This window comes from Anomaloglossus baeobatrachus, chromosome 4, assembly GCF_048569485.1.
Source record: "Anomaloglossus baeobatrachus isolate aAnoBae1 chromosome 4, aAnoBae1.hap1, whole genome shotgun sequence".
Lineage (NCBI taxonomy): Eukaryota > Metazoa > Chordata > Amphibia > Anura > Aromobatidae > Anomaloglossus > Anomaloglossus baeobatrachus.
In genome coordinates, this window is record NC_134356.1 from 644,751,912 (window position 1) to 644,767,439 (window position 15,528).

The 15,528-nt window shown below is 53.9% G+C and overlaps 1 non-coding gene across 1 annotated transcript; it reads right to left on the reverse strand.

The window, feature by feature from the left end:
- Window positions 1-10,375: 10,375 nt before the first annotated feature.
- On the reverse strand, window positions 10,376-10,447 carry TRNAG-UCC (transfer RNA glycine (anticodon UCC)). The gene has a single exon. It is a non-coding gene; the product is annotated as a tRNA-Gly (tRNA).
- Between the last annotated feature and the right edge of the window lie 5,081 nt (window positions 10,448-15,528).

Below are 15,528 nucleotides of genomic sequence, written 5' to 3' on the forward strand. Positions count from 1 at the left end.
TGGCTTCCCACCGGTAACCCGCTCCCCTGCGGTATGTTGGCTAAGGGAGCCCCTTCTTGCCCGCAGGCTCTGGCCCTGGGAGCTCTAGCTCTGGTGGTAGCTTTATCTCCCTCACGGTTTAGACGGTTGCCTTCAGTCGGGTCTTTATTGCTGGGAAACCCCGGAGGTTCCTGTCGCTGACGGATTTGACCGGTTTTACAGCGACTCCTAGCCTGGTCGGGGTCCGTAGGCCCTGCCGGATGGTGCTGGCTTCTCTTCGCTCCCCGATCCGGTACCGGTGGGCCACCGCCCGTCCCCGGTCCTTACGGTTGTTCATCAATCGGCCTCTCCTGCAGACGGTCGTCACCGTCTGCCAACCTTGTTGTTTCTGTGCCCGGGCCACGTACCCGGACACGGCCAGTCAGTTCCTCCACTACTACTTCCCTCACTCTTGCTCTACACTCCCCAAACTGCACTCAACTGAACTCCTTTCCCGCCTCCAGGACTGTGAACTCCTCGGTGGGTGGAGCCAACCGCCTGGCTCCTCCCCACCTGGTGTGGACATCAGCCCCTGGAGGGAGGCAACAAGGATTTGGGTCTGACTTAGATGTTCCTAACCGGGGTGTGGGGTGTGTTGTTGCAGTACCTGTAACGTCCTGGCTTGTCCAGGGTGCCACATTCTTCCCCCTTGGTTAAACGCAGACCGTCCGCGGGCTGCTCGTCCATCACCGGTTTTATTTTCACAACTGGAAAAAAAGTAATAAGACGGTAAAACATGCAAAATCACAAACATTTTATAACTTCCCACATCGGGGGAGACAGTACTTTAACGTTACCAACGTTTCATTAACGGTACGGCTTCCGCTCTCCCCCCGCCCAAACAACCTGGCCCTGATGCTGCCCCTAAGAAGTGGGCAGCACTTCTTGCCCCAGTCCAGAACCAAATTGCCCAAGCGGGTACGGTCTCTTTCAGGGGACCCACGTCCATGGGGAACCCCTGAACCCCCGGAGGATTGCCACCGGTTACGGTAGTGGTGGGCCTGGGCCATCCATTTCCTCCAGGCCCATCCTCCCAAATCAGCCTCTCCGGAGGCGGTCACGGTATCAAGTCAACATTTTATTTACGCGCCACAAGTTTGTGGTTGCCCTGCGAGTTCTCGGGCTTGTCCGTAAGAAGTTCCTTACGCACGGTGCAAAGGGGTCCCAACGGGGACTAGTTGCCGGCAACGGCCGGTTTAATCACGGTATTAATCTAATAAACTTCTTCGGTTGATTTAATCTTACCATTCGGTTACAGTCAAAAACAAACAAGATCACACGGTACTTGTGGTCCCAACGGGGACACTTGCATCGGGGAACCGCCGTCATCACTCTCGATCCGCTCCTCCTGGCGGAGGAGGGGACTGGGTTGGTGCTGGAGGCTCCTGGCCTCCTCTCAGCCTAGCGTCCAGGGCAAACCAGCCTCTCTCCCCGCAGTCCCGGGTATAGGTGACAAGGTCACCGGGAAACAAGTTGCGGCTCGGGTGATCTTCCGGCAGGTGGCCGTTGACGTCCCTCCGGGCTATGAAAACTTCGGCCTCCAGGCCCGGTTCGAGAATGAAGCCGTAGCCCCTTCGGACGTCAAACCTCCTCACTTGCCCCTCATACCTCGGGCCCCGCACTCGGAAAATGGCTCTGCGGAGGTTCTCCTTTTCTCCGCCTTTCTCTTCTCTCTCTCCGCAATCTCCTGGCCCAGCGGTGTCAGCTCCCTGTCCCAGTAAGGGGCTATCGCAGGCCTCCGCGCACGGGTCGGGCCCCGCGAGACCTCCTTTACACTGCCCAGGACCGGCATTCGGGGTGGGAGGTCCCGCGGTGTCATGGTCTGGGATGCTGGCGCACAGCAACAACCCGGCGCAGCCTCAGCCGAGGCGTGGGGGAGGGGTACAGGGCGCTTGTCCCATTTGACCTCAGTCTCTTTCTGCACGGGGAAAGCTGCCAAAGTCGGTTCGGGCCTAGGCACGGTCACTGGGTGTGCCTCCGAGGCATCTCCGCTAATGGGCTCGGCTTTCTGTATCTTCCAGGGGAGCGGCGCCGGATGGTCACGGGCCTCGGCTGCAGGTTGGTCCGCCTGGGCTGATTGGCAGGGTACCGCTACTGGTTGCGGTGGTAGCGGGCCTAGTGGCGGGGCAGCAGCAGCCAACACGGGCAGCAGGGGAGGCAGCAGGGCGAGCGGGCGCAGACCGGGCTCCTCAGCCACGATGGCCGACCCTATAGGGCTACAGGGGCGTAGGTCACTTACCCGCTCTTCCAATTCTTCCTCCAACTCACGTCTCCGGATGGCCGCCACCACGTCGGCCTCCCACTCCTCCAAAAGGAGCTGCACTCGGATCTGCAGTCGGCTATGCAGCTGAGCGGTCCGGACCTCCACCCACGCCGCGGTGCCAGGTGCGGGGGTTACGGTATTGCTCGTCGGACGATGCATCGCTGCGGCGGCCTCCTCCAGGAACCAAAAGATGGCCGCAGAGTCCAGGCATCCCTGCTTTTATAGCCACGATCTACATGCAGCCAGACGCCATCCGTGCCCCCTTGGTGTCTCTCCGGCACCTCCTTTTCAGGGGCGGAGCTTCGGCTTTCGCGCCTCCACTGCTCGGGAAGACGCTCGAGCGGGGAACTTTTCGCGCCCAAGATGGCGGCTTCTGAAAATTTTCGGCCAGACACCTCCGGCGGGACACAAGGCGCACTTCTACCAAGCGGTAGAACGGTAAGATCCTGTTCGTGACGCCAAGTTGTCGCGGGCGGGGAGGTCGGCACTGCGCTCACCACGCTCTGGTCCGGCGCTGCTGCTACTGCTGCTCGGTGGCTTGAGCGGTGGGCCGGATCCAGGGACTCGAGCGGCGCTCCTCGCCCGTGAGTGAAAGGTGAATAGTTGTTGGGGTTTGGGAAGTCGGTCCGTGACGCCACCCACGGTTTGTAGTGAGGTTGGGGACACCACGCTGCTCTGGACGGGGATCCCGGGAGCGATGACAGGTAGCAGCCGAGATGTTTCTCTCCCCTCCGTGGGTAGGGGGTTTTGGTGGTCCCGGGGCCCGGTGATGGTGACTGAAAGGTGGATGGCAGGGTTTGGTGAGGTGCAGGGTCAGCGCGGTGCCAGATGGCACGGTGGTACTTACTCAGCCAGTAACGCACACGGAGTCTCTGGTAAAACAAACGGCTGGATGGAAGACTCCCACAGACGGCTGCGACGGTGACTCCCGGCAGGCTGGCGGTAATTGTCTCTCCCTGCACCGGTGTTATGTTCTCGGCCCCGATTGCTTCCCACCGGTAACCCGCTCCCCTGCGGTATGTTGGCTAAGGGAGCCCCTTCTTGCCCGCAGGCTCTGGCCCTGGGAGCTCTAGCTCTGGTGGTAGCTTTATCTCCCTCACGGTTTGGACGGTTGCCTTCAGTCGGGTCTTTATTGCTGGGAAACCCCGGAGGTTCCCGTCGCTGACGGATTTGACCAGTTTTACGGCGACTCCTAGCCTGGTCAGGGGTCCGTAGGCCCTGCCGGATGGTGCTGGCTTCTCTTCGCTCCCTGATCCGGTACCAGCGGGCCACCGCCCGTCCCCGGTCCTTACGGTTGTGCGTCAATCGGCCTCTCCTGCAGACGGTCGCCACCGTCTGCCAACCTTGCTGTTTCTGTGCCCGGGCCACGTACCCGGACACGGCCAGTCAGTTCCTCCACTACTACTTCCCTCACTCTCGCTCTACACTCTCCAAACTGCACTCAACTGAACTCCTTTCCCGCCTCCAGGACTGTGAACTCCTCGGTGGGTGGAGCCAACCGCCTGGCTCCTCCCCACCTGGTGTGGACATCAGCCCCTGGAGGGAGGCAACAAGGACTTGTGTCTGACTTAGATGTTCCTAACCGGGGTGTGGGGTGTGTTGCAGTACCTGTGACATCCTGGCTTGTCCAGGGTGCCACATGCACCATAGACTTCATGCAGACCAATATAAGTGAATAAGCCAGTTCACGTCCAAGTGTAGACTAGTCATGACCGCTTTGTGGATGAGACAACCATAGGCATATAATTGGCTGAAAATTTGTGACGCCCTGGCCAGCCAGGTAGTAACAGATAGGGAACGGTGTAGTGCGGGGCCCTAACAGATGACAGCAGCCAAACACATAAAACCCTAGTCACCTCCCTCAGTGATTGATGGACACCAGGGGGGGGGGGCCAAACCAGGCGGTTGGAAGACGCCGACCAAGGAGTCTCAGACAGCCTGAGGTGGGAAAGTTTAGTTCTATTCTAGAGTTCAAGTCTAGAAGTCAAGTGGAGAGGAGTGTGGGCTGGAGCTGTGTGCAGCTCCAGCAGAGGAAGGACCCAAACTGAACCGGTGCCAGGGTAGGAGCCTTGGTACTGCTGGCTAGGAGGCAGACGGCGGTCTCCATCTGCAGGAGCCGGGAAGATGGCTCGGTGGAACAGTGGTGGACCGGGACAGGGTGGTGGCCCGCCGGAACCGACCCGGGGAACCAACTCAGAAACCGGAGCACAAAGGGGGGTGCTCGGACCTTGAAGCTGGGTCCAGAGGCTACTGGGGGCTAGCTTGTTAACTGATTGGGTGGGACAGGACCTCCAGTCCTGGCCGCAAAGTCCCGATCGAAGGCAACAGCCCAACGAGGGGGATAGAAGGCCACCTCCACGGCACAGAGATCCCACGGGCCAGCGTCTGAAGGCAAAAAGGCTCCTCAGGCAACCACAAGCTGGGAGCGGACTCCTGAAGTTGCAAGCACAGGTAGCCCACCATCACAAACAGGTGCAGGAGAAAGACAGAGACCACCAACCGGGTGGGGGACCAGACTGCAGCCGGCTGCGGGCATCGACCACCATCACCTTGGTTTACCAGAGACTCGTGTGTTTACTAATAGTGAGTACATCAGTGCCCTACAGCCGCCCATCTCCCTGCACCGCCAAACACCCCCAATGGGTCCCGGGGCCACCATCCCTGCCCACGCCGTGGTTAACAATTTGCTGCGCAACATCTCGCCCGGGTGCCCCGTAACTGCAGCGGTGGTGTCCACCTTCACCACATCCCGTGAGTGGCGTCACAAACTTAACACGGCTCCGGCCGTACACCTACGTCCCCAAACCCCTTTTTTGATTGACATGACTGCAGGACCCCCGGGTCCGGAGACCCTCGAGCCACCCACTGAAGGTCCGGATCAGAGTGGCTTGGCTTCCGAACATGGGGTGGTACACCTCAATTTCTGGCGTCCCCGAACAGGATACTTACCCATCCACTTACCTTGTGGAAGTACGCCTTGTATTGAAGTCAGTGGTGATCCGTTGCAAAATTTCCAGAATCCACCATCTTGTTGGCACGAAAATTCCCGCCCAAGGTCTCCTTCCCCGAGAAACGGCGCGAAGCTGAACCCCCCCCTTGGGAACACAGTCGTAAAGCAAAGCCGGAAGTCGCAAAAAAACTTACCGGCCGGCTAGAGGAGTGCCGCGGAAAGACCAAGGGGGAAAAGCGGGAAGAGCTGATGTAACTGCGGCTGATAAGTGCAGGGACGCCAGGACTCTGCAGACACACGTTCCTGAACCTAGCGGCAAGATGTGCCAGAAGTTCCAGGCCAAGGTCCGCTCCATGTTGGCAGAGTGGACGTCGGAGATGAAGGGCCTGGTTGCAACCGTTCGAGTATGCGAAGTGGAGGTGGTCTAAGAGGAGCAGGTAAGCAGTGACCCACGCCCCTATGTTCCCCAGGAACTGGCCTGCCAAGCTGATGGACCCTGCCTCCTGCCATCCACCACGCCACCTCCCTCACTGCCCATGCCCGCGATCAACGCCCCGACCGACCCGTTAGCCCTGTCACCGGTAGCGGAGCCCGCAGCATCTGTGGTAGAGGACCCAGATCTGGGACCCCTGGTCCTTACCTTTGTCACCACCCTGGCACCGGTCTCGGCTTCCATCCCGGCAGCACCGCTGATGACATCTAACAGGGCCCCGAGCATGGCCGCGTCGGAAATGACGACAGCCCCGGCAGTCTGCTTGGCCACAATGGAGGCGGTCCTCGACCAGAAGCCAGCACCGCAAGTCACGTTGACCGCTCCCAGACACCTGGCCTCGGCTGAGACATGGCAGGGATGTAGCTGCTAAGGGATGTTGACCGCAGGACCCCCGGGTCCGGAGACCCTCGAGCCACCCACTGAAGGTCCGGATCCAAGCGGCTCGGCTGCCGAGCACAGGGCGGTACAAATTCACAACGCCACCAGACATGATAAATCATGGTCGTCTAAGGCAGAGTCACACAAGTTCTTGCAACTTCAGTGTGAACTCAGCCTTAGACTGCCACAACCCGATTAGTGGGCATAGCCTCGCTCCATAGAACTGTATGGAGCAAGACCGTGCCCACTGGACGGCTAGAGCTACTAATCTAGTCAGTCATGGCAACTTACTACACTTGTGTAGAGCGATGCCGCGTCCAGTAGATGGCTTGGCCCACTTCATACACTTGTATAGAGCGAGGCCATGCCCAATAGATGGGTTCTGACTGGTAACATGCATATCGCATGATTGCGGTCATGTGACCGCCGTTCCTGGTTTAGAAACTGTCGAATCCTTGCAACGTACAGTGTATGCGCTGGGAGGATACATGTGTTTATGATCACAGAGTGACTGCAGACTTATCACTTTAGCCTGGACAACATATTAATTTCTTCACCCTTTTGCGCATCCTGACGTAGTAGTAAGTGATCGTTACGGTGGCCATGGATGGAGCCCAGGGGTGGATTTTGCTTCGTACACTGAGGCCAGGCGCCTGCTGTGTAGATACAGCCTGAACCTGCCTATATCAGCAGCAACCACGGATATCTCCAATTTTAAGATGCCTCTGCCAAAGACTAACGCCGGCATTTAAAGGGGATGTTTTCTAGTGCGTGTGTGCAAGGTAATGCTAATGAGGAGCTACCGTGTTGGGCTTCAATAGAGAATTGAATATACAGAAGTATATAGTACAATCAATCAAATAATTGCAGGGTATAGTCCCTTAGAGGGGATAACGGCAGGGAAGACAATGTCTGATCAAACTTTTCACTCCATAAATCGTCCTAATTATGTATATAATGTATAAATAATCGGCATCTCCTCCAGCATCGCTCCAGTTCCATTTAATATGTCCGCTTCTTTGCCGGCTCCACCTGGACCGTTACATGAGGCAGAGATAATGGGATTGATGTCCCGTTAATGTTTAGAGATTCCAAACGAGAGATATGGTAACAAAATGGCTCCCAGTTCACACACAAACCATTGTGAGCCAGGCCACTCTGTTATCAGGTCAGGTGGGACTGAAAGAGACCAGAGTGGGCCATGGGAATACAGTAATCGGTAAGTATATCAATAAACTCATACGATTACCTACAAAATTAAGTGAGATTAGATTATAAAATAAGAATTTTGAGGAGACTATAAAAAATTTTTTTTATATATATATATATATATATATATATATATATATATATATATATATATATATATATATATATAAAAAAAAAAAAAAAGGGGGGGGGAGATCAATGAGAAAAAAAAAAATAATTAAAAATATAATAATCTTACACTTTTCCAATTAAAATAATATATTTGTATGGTAGTAATAGTCTGATCTATGAAATTAAACAAGACAAAAGGTTGAAGAAAAAAAAAAAATACAAAAAAACAAAAACAGAAGTTACCATTTTTTTGGTCACTTCCCCGAAACATTGTTCGGACTATTAATGTACCCCAAAAGTGATATATATAAAATTAAAAAAACACAAACAAAACTTCACATGTAATCAAGCCCTCACACACCTCCATCTGCTAAAACAAAAAGTTCAGTTATGTCTCAAGGAAGCAGTATTTTTTCAAGGAGCAATATACAGACTAAACATCTGCTGAGGAAGGTCAGCTGCTCCCATGGGGTCTGCTATATAACATCATAGTCACCTTGTGTCAATAGATGGCCACTAAACTTTGTACATTTAGCGTCAGCTGTCCCGACCGGAGAGTCAGCTGTCCCGACCGGAGAGTCAGCTGTCCCGACCGGAGAGTCAGCTGTCCCGACCGGAGAGTCAGCTGTCCCGACCGGAGAGTCAGCTGTCCCGACCGGAGAGTCAGCTGTCCCGACCGGAGAGTCAGCTGTCCCGACCGGAGAGTCAGCTGTCCCGACCGGAGAGTCAGCTGTCCCGACCGGAGAGTCAGCTGTCCCGACCGGAGAGTCAGCTGTCCCGACCGGAGAGTCAGCTGTCCCGACCGGAGAGTCAGCTGTCCCGACCGGAGAGTCAGCTGTCCCGACCGGAGAGTCAGCTGTCCCGACCGGAGAGTCAGCTGTCCCGACCGGAGAGTCAGCTGTCCCAGAAAACTGCGCTGAGGCACAATGACAACTGAGCTACTAAATGATCGGTTTCAAGTATCCTATGGCTATGTGCAGATGGAGTTTATCTTTGAGGAGGTCCATAATGACAACTTTGCAAGTGGAAATTACTTCTGGAAATGCCCCATCTTTGGGGACATTTTGGAGTAGTTTGTGGTTCAATAAGGAGGATTTTTTTCCCCTTAAAGCATTTGGTAGATTCCAAACACAAAAAATTCCAAAAAAAATCAAACCACGTAACATACGCCAAAACCGAACACCCCCCCCCCCCCCCCAATATTACATAACATTTAAAAGACTTTCTATTTATTTGTGACTTCTATGAAGGGGCTCCTGATGGAATCCGGTTCAAAATAGGCACTGTCCAATCAAAAGGCAGTAAAACTGTTTCAGAAGAAAAAAAAAAAAAGTGAAAAAAACACTACAAAAATTTCTTAATAAAAGAATCTTCAAAACCACTTTAGGAAAAAACAAAAAAAAAACCCCAACTCCTCTGAATACTCCCCAAATTTCCTGGAGTGGTTTCCATAAAGAGTTGTTGTCCGGGTCTGCAAACCCTCTATGTGACTGCAGATTTGTGAATCCTCACAGTGCGCGCCCTTTACACTGTGAGGATTGCACGGAAATATGAATGGCGACCGTGTGACCACAAGTATGCGATTTTCTTAATTCTGGCCACATTCCGACGACGTATCCAGTCTCGCTCAGTTAATTTACATTAAGTAAGGTTGTGCACGTCTAGTAGGCATGTGGCCACATGTATGTAAGATCACATACTTGTAGCGATGCGCCCAGCACCTGAGAATCCTCACAACGCATAATAGAAGTCACAAGTCTGTTGTGATGATTCTCCGTTGCTGGGCGCATGACTACAAGTGTGCAATTTTACAAGCATGGGGACACATGCCAACTAGACGTGCGCTGCATCACCTAATGCAAGTGAATTGAGTGAGTTCGGATACGTCTAGTTGGAATGTGGCCAGAAGTGGGCAAATCGCTATTGCAGTAACTTCCAAAATTGAAAATGCCTCCCTCAATGTCCTGCAGCTTCTAAGGGTATGTGCGCACGTTGCTTTTTACCTGCTTTTTCTTCTGCGCTGTTTAATGCCAAAATGGATGTGTTCTTCTATTCAAGCAAAGTCTATGGGAATTTGGGTTTCTTGTTCACACTATGTTGTTCAAAATGCTGCCTTTTTGTGGCAGAACTTTGGTCAAAAACTCAGCTTTGCAGTGCAAAACCCAAATGGCAAAAACAATTGACATGTTGCTTCTTTGAAAAGCTGAGTTTTTGACCAAAGTTCTGCCTCAAAAAGGCAGCATTTTGAACAACATAGTGTGAACAAGAAACCCAAATTCCCATAGACTTTGCTTGAATAGAAGAACACATCCATTTTGGCATTAAACAGCGCAGAAGAAAAAGCAGCAAAAAAGCAGGTAAAAAGCAGGTAAAAAGCAACGTGCGCACATACCCTAACACAGCAAATAGATGGATAACTATATATACACAGAGATGTAGATTAATGTAGATTAAGGAATTGCTCTGCATGCAATTGCCTTTTACATATGCAAAGGTTCTCTCTGAACACTAATATATATATATATATATATATATATATATATATATATATATATATATATATATATATATATATATATATATATAATATATGTTGCATTTGCCACTTACATGGATTCTAAGTTACATGGTCAAAACCTAAAGCTGATCTATTCACCTTGCTGCCAAATTAAAGGACTCCTCCCAAAGAGATCAGCACAGCAGGAAACCTCTGAGCAAATGAATGAGACCTGCATACAATTCGTCTATATTATCCCGAAAAGGAAGTCAGGAGGCTGCCCCTGCTGCCTGCTTGCACTATTACACTGCTTATAATCGTTAGTATTAAGAGGAATCATGAAAACACTGTTACATCATCAAATTAATGCAAATAAAACTAAGAAAAAGTAAAATTGTTCAGAAAATTAGGAAAATAAATATTTGTAATACACTTTAGGAAAAAGAAAAATTTTGCTGCGTTGGCCGGGAATCGAACCCGGGTCAACTGCTTGGAAGGCAGCTATGCTCACCACTATACCACCAACGCCTGCTGGGAGAGGCTGCTCCTAACACTGTGATAACCACTGCAGAATGGAAAAGCACAGCGCTACAGGATAGGGTGGATTTAGTATATAGAAAAGCTGATTACTGCAAGATCCACATCATTATTTATGGGAGGGAAATGATAAATGTCCTCAGCTATGTAGCTTAGTTTTTCCTCAGATTTCTATCTATCTAATCTATCTATCTATCTATCTATCTATCTATCTATCTATCTATCTATTTATCTATCTATCTCTCTATCTATCCCTCTATCCATCCATCTATCCATCCCTCTATCCATCCATCTATCTATCTATCTATCTATCTATCTATCTATCTATCTATCTATCTATCATCTATCTATCTGTTAGGACCAGGATGACGGGTAGGCCCAGGAGGTGGATCCACTGGACTGAGCACCCCACCGAGGGCAAGGCGCCCGGTAGCCGCAGCACTACGGGAAGAAGGACAGTCCGTTCAGAGGAGTGGAGTGTAGAAGTCCCTGGGACCACGGAGTCTCTGAAGGTAGTCCGGGTGACGGAGCTCAGGTTCGGAGGCCGGATGATGTCAGGCAGAATCCGGAACCAGCGGAGCGGGGAGATCGGTCACCACACGGATTCAGGGATCGGAGACGGTAGGGACTGACGAGATGGCGGACAGTCACTATTCATAGTTCTGGAACCGTCAGGTCCAGTTTGGCGAGACAGGTGCGGCTCTACAAGAGAGATAGGTGAGTACGGGACAAGGCACAGGGGAATCTGACTCCTAGCTTAGCAAACACGAAGAACAGGCCCCGCCCACTTGGAAAGGAACCCCCTATATACCCTGTACCTGATTCTGCAATATCCTGTTGGAGGACGCTGGCCCTTTAAGAGAGGATCAATGACCGCGCGCGCGCCCTAATGCGCATGCGCGAGGCCCTGGGTGCCAGAAGCCAGAGCAGGAAGCGGTGCAGAGGAGGCAGGGAGAGCCGGGCTGGCTCAGCGTTGCCGATGGGCGCCGGGAGCGGGGACCGGGTTTGCCTGGAGGACGCAGGTGAGGGAGCATGGAGGCTGTGGAGCGGGGGACCGGGAAGCATGGCACGGGAGCGGCGGAGCGTGACATGGGAGCGGGGGAAGCGTGGCAGGGGAGCCGGGGAGAGTGGCAGGGGATCCGGGGAGCATGGCAGGGGAGCCGGGGAGCGTGGCAGAGGAGCCGGGGAGCATGGCAGGGGATCCGGGGAGCATGGCAGGGGAGCCGGGGAGCGTGGCAGGGGAGCCGGGGAGCATGGCACGGGAGCTGGGGAGCGTGACACTATCTATCTATCTATCCCTCTATCTAGCCATCTATCTATCTATCTATCTCTCTATCTATCCCTCTATCTATCTAGCTATCCCTCTATCTATCTAGCTATCCCTCTATCTATCTATCTATCTATCTAGCTATCTATCTATCTATCTATCTATCTATCTATCTATGGGTACTTTCACACTTGCGTTTTTTCCTTCCGTCACAATCCGCCCTTTTGGAAAACAGCGGAACGGATTCCGCTGCTTTCCCATAGACTTGTATGGAAGACGGATTGTGCCAAAAGTACCTGAATTGCTTCCGCTGGCCGACGCTGCGTTGCTTCTGCCGAGCGGAAGGAACGCAGCATGTAACTCTTTTGAGCGGCGGAAACCTCTATTTTTCACTGCGCATGCTCATCTTTTTTTTTTTAATCACAGAAACTTTATTTGGTCTCTCGGTGGCCGAACGTTCAGCTGAGAGCCCGGCCGCCGGCATGTGAGAGCTCTCAGCTGAGCGCCCGGCCGCCGGCATGTGAGAGCTCTCAGCTGAGCGCCCGGCCGCCGGCATGTGAGAGCTCTCAGCTGAGCGCCCGGCCGCCGGCATGTGAGAGCTCTCAGCTGAGCGCGCGGCCGCCGGCATGTGAGAGCGCTCAGCTGAGCGCCCGGGCGCCGGCATGTGAGAGCGCTCAGCTGAGCAGCGCCTGGTCGCCGGGTGTGATCAGCTGATCGTTCACAATAGTCTGCTGCCAGTAAAACTGTAAAGAAGAAAAAAAAATAAATAAAAAAGCTTTTTGTTGTTTTGTACGATCCGTTGCATCTGTTGTGCCACTATATACAACACATCCGTCACACAACGCAATGCAACGGATGCCGTCCAACGCAAGTGTGAAACTAGCCATAGATAGATAGAGGAATAGAGAGATAGATAGATAAATAGAGGGATAGAGAGATAGATAGATAGATAGATAGAGAGAGAGAAATAGAGGTATAGATAGAGAGAGAGAAATAGAGGGATAGATAGATAAATAGAGGGATAGATAGATAGATAAATAGAGGGATAGATAGATAGATAGAGGGATCGATAGATAGATAGTTAGAGGGATAGACAGATAGATATAGAGGGATAGATAGACATGTCGCGGGCGGGGAAGGACGCTCGGGTCCGGCGCTGCTGTGATGGTTGCTCGGTGGCTCGAGCGGTGGGCCGGATCTGGGGAATCGAGCGGCGCTCCTCGCCCGTGAGTGAAAGGGGGTAGTTTGGTTTGGGGATTTGGTCCGTGACGCTACCCACGGGTTGTGGTGAGGTTGGGCACCACCGCTGCTGGTGACGGGGATCCCGGGAGCGATGGCAGGGAGCAGCTGGAATGTTGTTTTCCCCCCCTCTGTGGGTAGGGGTTGGTGGTCCCGGGGCCCGGTGAGGTGACAGGGAGGTAGGCTTGGATGGGTGCAGGGTCGCCTGGACTGCGCAGCGCAGTGCTGGACGGCATGGTAGTACTCACTCAGCCACAAAGGTACGCAAAGTCTCTGGTAAACCAAACGGCTGGAATGGACGGGTCCCGCAGCCGGCTGCTGTGGCTTCTCCTGGACGGTTAGTGGTGGCTGCCTTTCCCTGCACCTTTGTGTATGTTCGGTCCCGATGGCTTCCCACCCGGTAACCCGCTCCCCAGCGTATATATGTGCCGGAGGAGCTCTTTTGCCCGCAGGCTCTGGCCCTTGGAACTCTAGCTGTGGCGGTAGCTGTATTTCCTCTTTCTGGTCGGGACGGTTGCCTTCAATCGGGTCTTGGCTGTTAGGAAACCCCTTGGGTTCCGGTCACTGACGGATTTGACCTCTAATGGCGACTCCAAGCCTGGTCGGGGTCCCGTAGGCCCTGCCTGTGTGTGCTGGTTTCACTTCGCTCCCCGATTCGGTACCGGCGGGCCACCGCCCGTCCCCGGTCCTATGGTTCCGCGTTGATCTGCCTCTCCTGCAGACGGCCACCACCGTCTGCCAACCTTGCTCTTGGTGCCCGGGCCACACACCCGGACACGGTCAGTTTACTCCTCACTTCACTCCTCTCTCTCCCACTTCCTAACTGATCTGCTTTCCTTTTCCCGCCTCCAGGACTGTGAACTCCTCAGTGGGTGGGGCCAACCGCCTGACTCCTCCCCACCTGGTGTGGACATCAGCCCCTGGAGGGAGGCAACAAGGATTTTGTGTCCGACTGATGTGCCTATCTCAGGGTAGGGGTGTCGTGTTGTAGTCCCTGTGACGACCTGGGCTAGTCCAGGGCACCACATTCCCCCTTGGTTAAATGCAGACCGTCCGCGGGCTGCCCGCTACGGGGACTACTTGCCGGCAACGGCCGGATCAATCACAGTCGACAATTAGGTAAAAACTTCGGTTGATTACTTTTCATTTAACAGGCTAACGGTACTGGTGGTCCCAACAGGGACAATGGTGCAACGGAGGGACCGCTGACTTTGGGAGCGGCTACCACCGCGGGGGGATCGGCCCAATCGGGGACCGGACGGTACATCGGGTTCTCCTTCCATAGGCAGTGCAGTCCAGAACCGCTGATCGCCGTTGGGAACGGTGGCGGGGGGCAGCGTGCTCGGGACCTCCTCTTCCATCAGCTGCACTCTCTCGGGACCTCCTGCTGCGATACTGGCCCCCGGCTCCCACTCAATAAAGGCTGGTTCAGGAACTTGGGTGGCCTGATCACAACGCGGCACGGCCGCCGTGGCCCCTTGCTCACGGGCCCACACCACGGCTACCATCCTGCGCACTTCCGCCTTCCAATCCAGCAGCTGCTGCAAGCTCTGTGCCCCAACCTCACCACAAACCGTGGGTGGCGTCACGGACCAAATCCCCCAAACCGCACGACCCCCTTTCACTCACGGGCGAAGAGCGCCGCTCGAGTCCCCGGATCCGGCCCACCGCTCGAGCCACCGAGCAGCAGCAGCGCCGGACCCGAGCGTGGTGACCCAGACACAGTCAGTTTGCTCCTCTACTACCACTTTACTCCTCACTCTTCCACTTCCCTAACTTCACTTCACTCTCCCCCTGACTTCCTTTTCCCGCCTCCAGGACTGTGAACTCCTCAGTGGGTGGGGCCAACCATCTAGCTCCACCCCACCTGGCGTGGACATCAGCCCCTGGAGGGAGGCAACAAGGATTTTGTGTCCGACTGATGTGCCTATCTCGGGGTGGGGGTGTCGTGTTGTAGTCCCTGTGACGACCTGGCTAGTCCAGGGCGCCACAGATAGATAGCTAGATAGATAGAGGGATAGATAGATAGATAGATAGATAGATATGTGACGCCCTGGGCAAGCCAGGGGTCACAGGTCACAACACCACACGCACCCCACATTCCCTGCAGGTACACCAGCTAACCTACAAATCCTTGTTGCCTTCCTCCAGGGGCTGGTGTCCACACCAGGGGGTGGAGCCAGGCGGTTGGTGTCCGCCCACCAAGGAGTTCACAGCTCTGGAGGCAGGAAGTACCAGGCAGATTAGCCCAGGCAGGGCTCGAGTGAAGATTAGCTCAGGGGGAGCTTGAGTGAGGAGTAGGAGGTGAACAGAGTGTAGCTCAGGAGGGAGCTAGAGTGAAGTGAAACAACAGTAAAAGTGACAGAAAGCCTGAAGATACTCTGTGGCTGTGTGCCCAGACGGAGTCAGCAAGGTCAGCAGACGGCGGTGAAGGTCTGCAGTGGGACTGTCTGGAGGTTGCTGGAAGGACCACGGAGGCTGTGTGCCCGGTGGTCTGGAGCGGTATACAAAGGGCAGTCAGCACCAGGGCAGGGGCCTTTCGGGATCCCGGTAAGGCTTGGAGTCG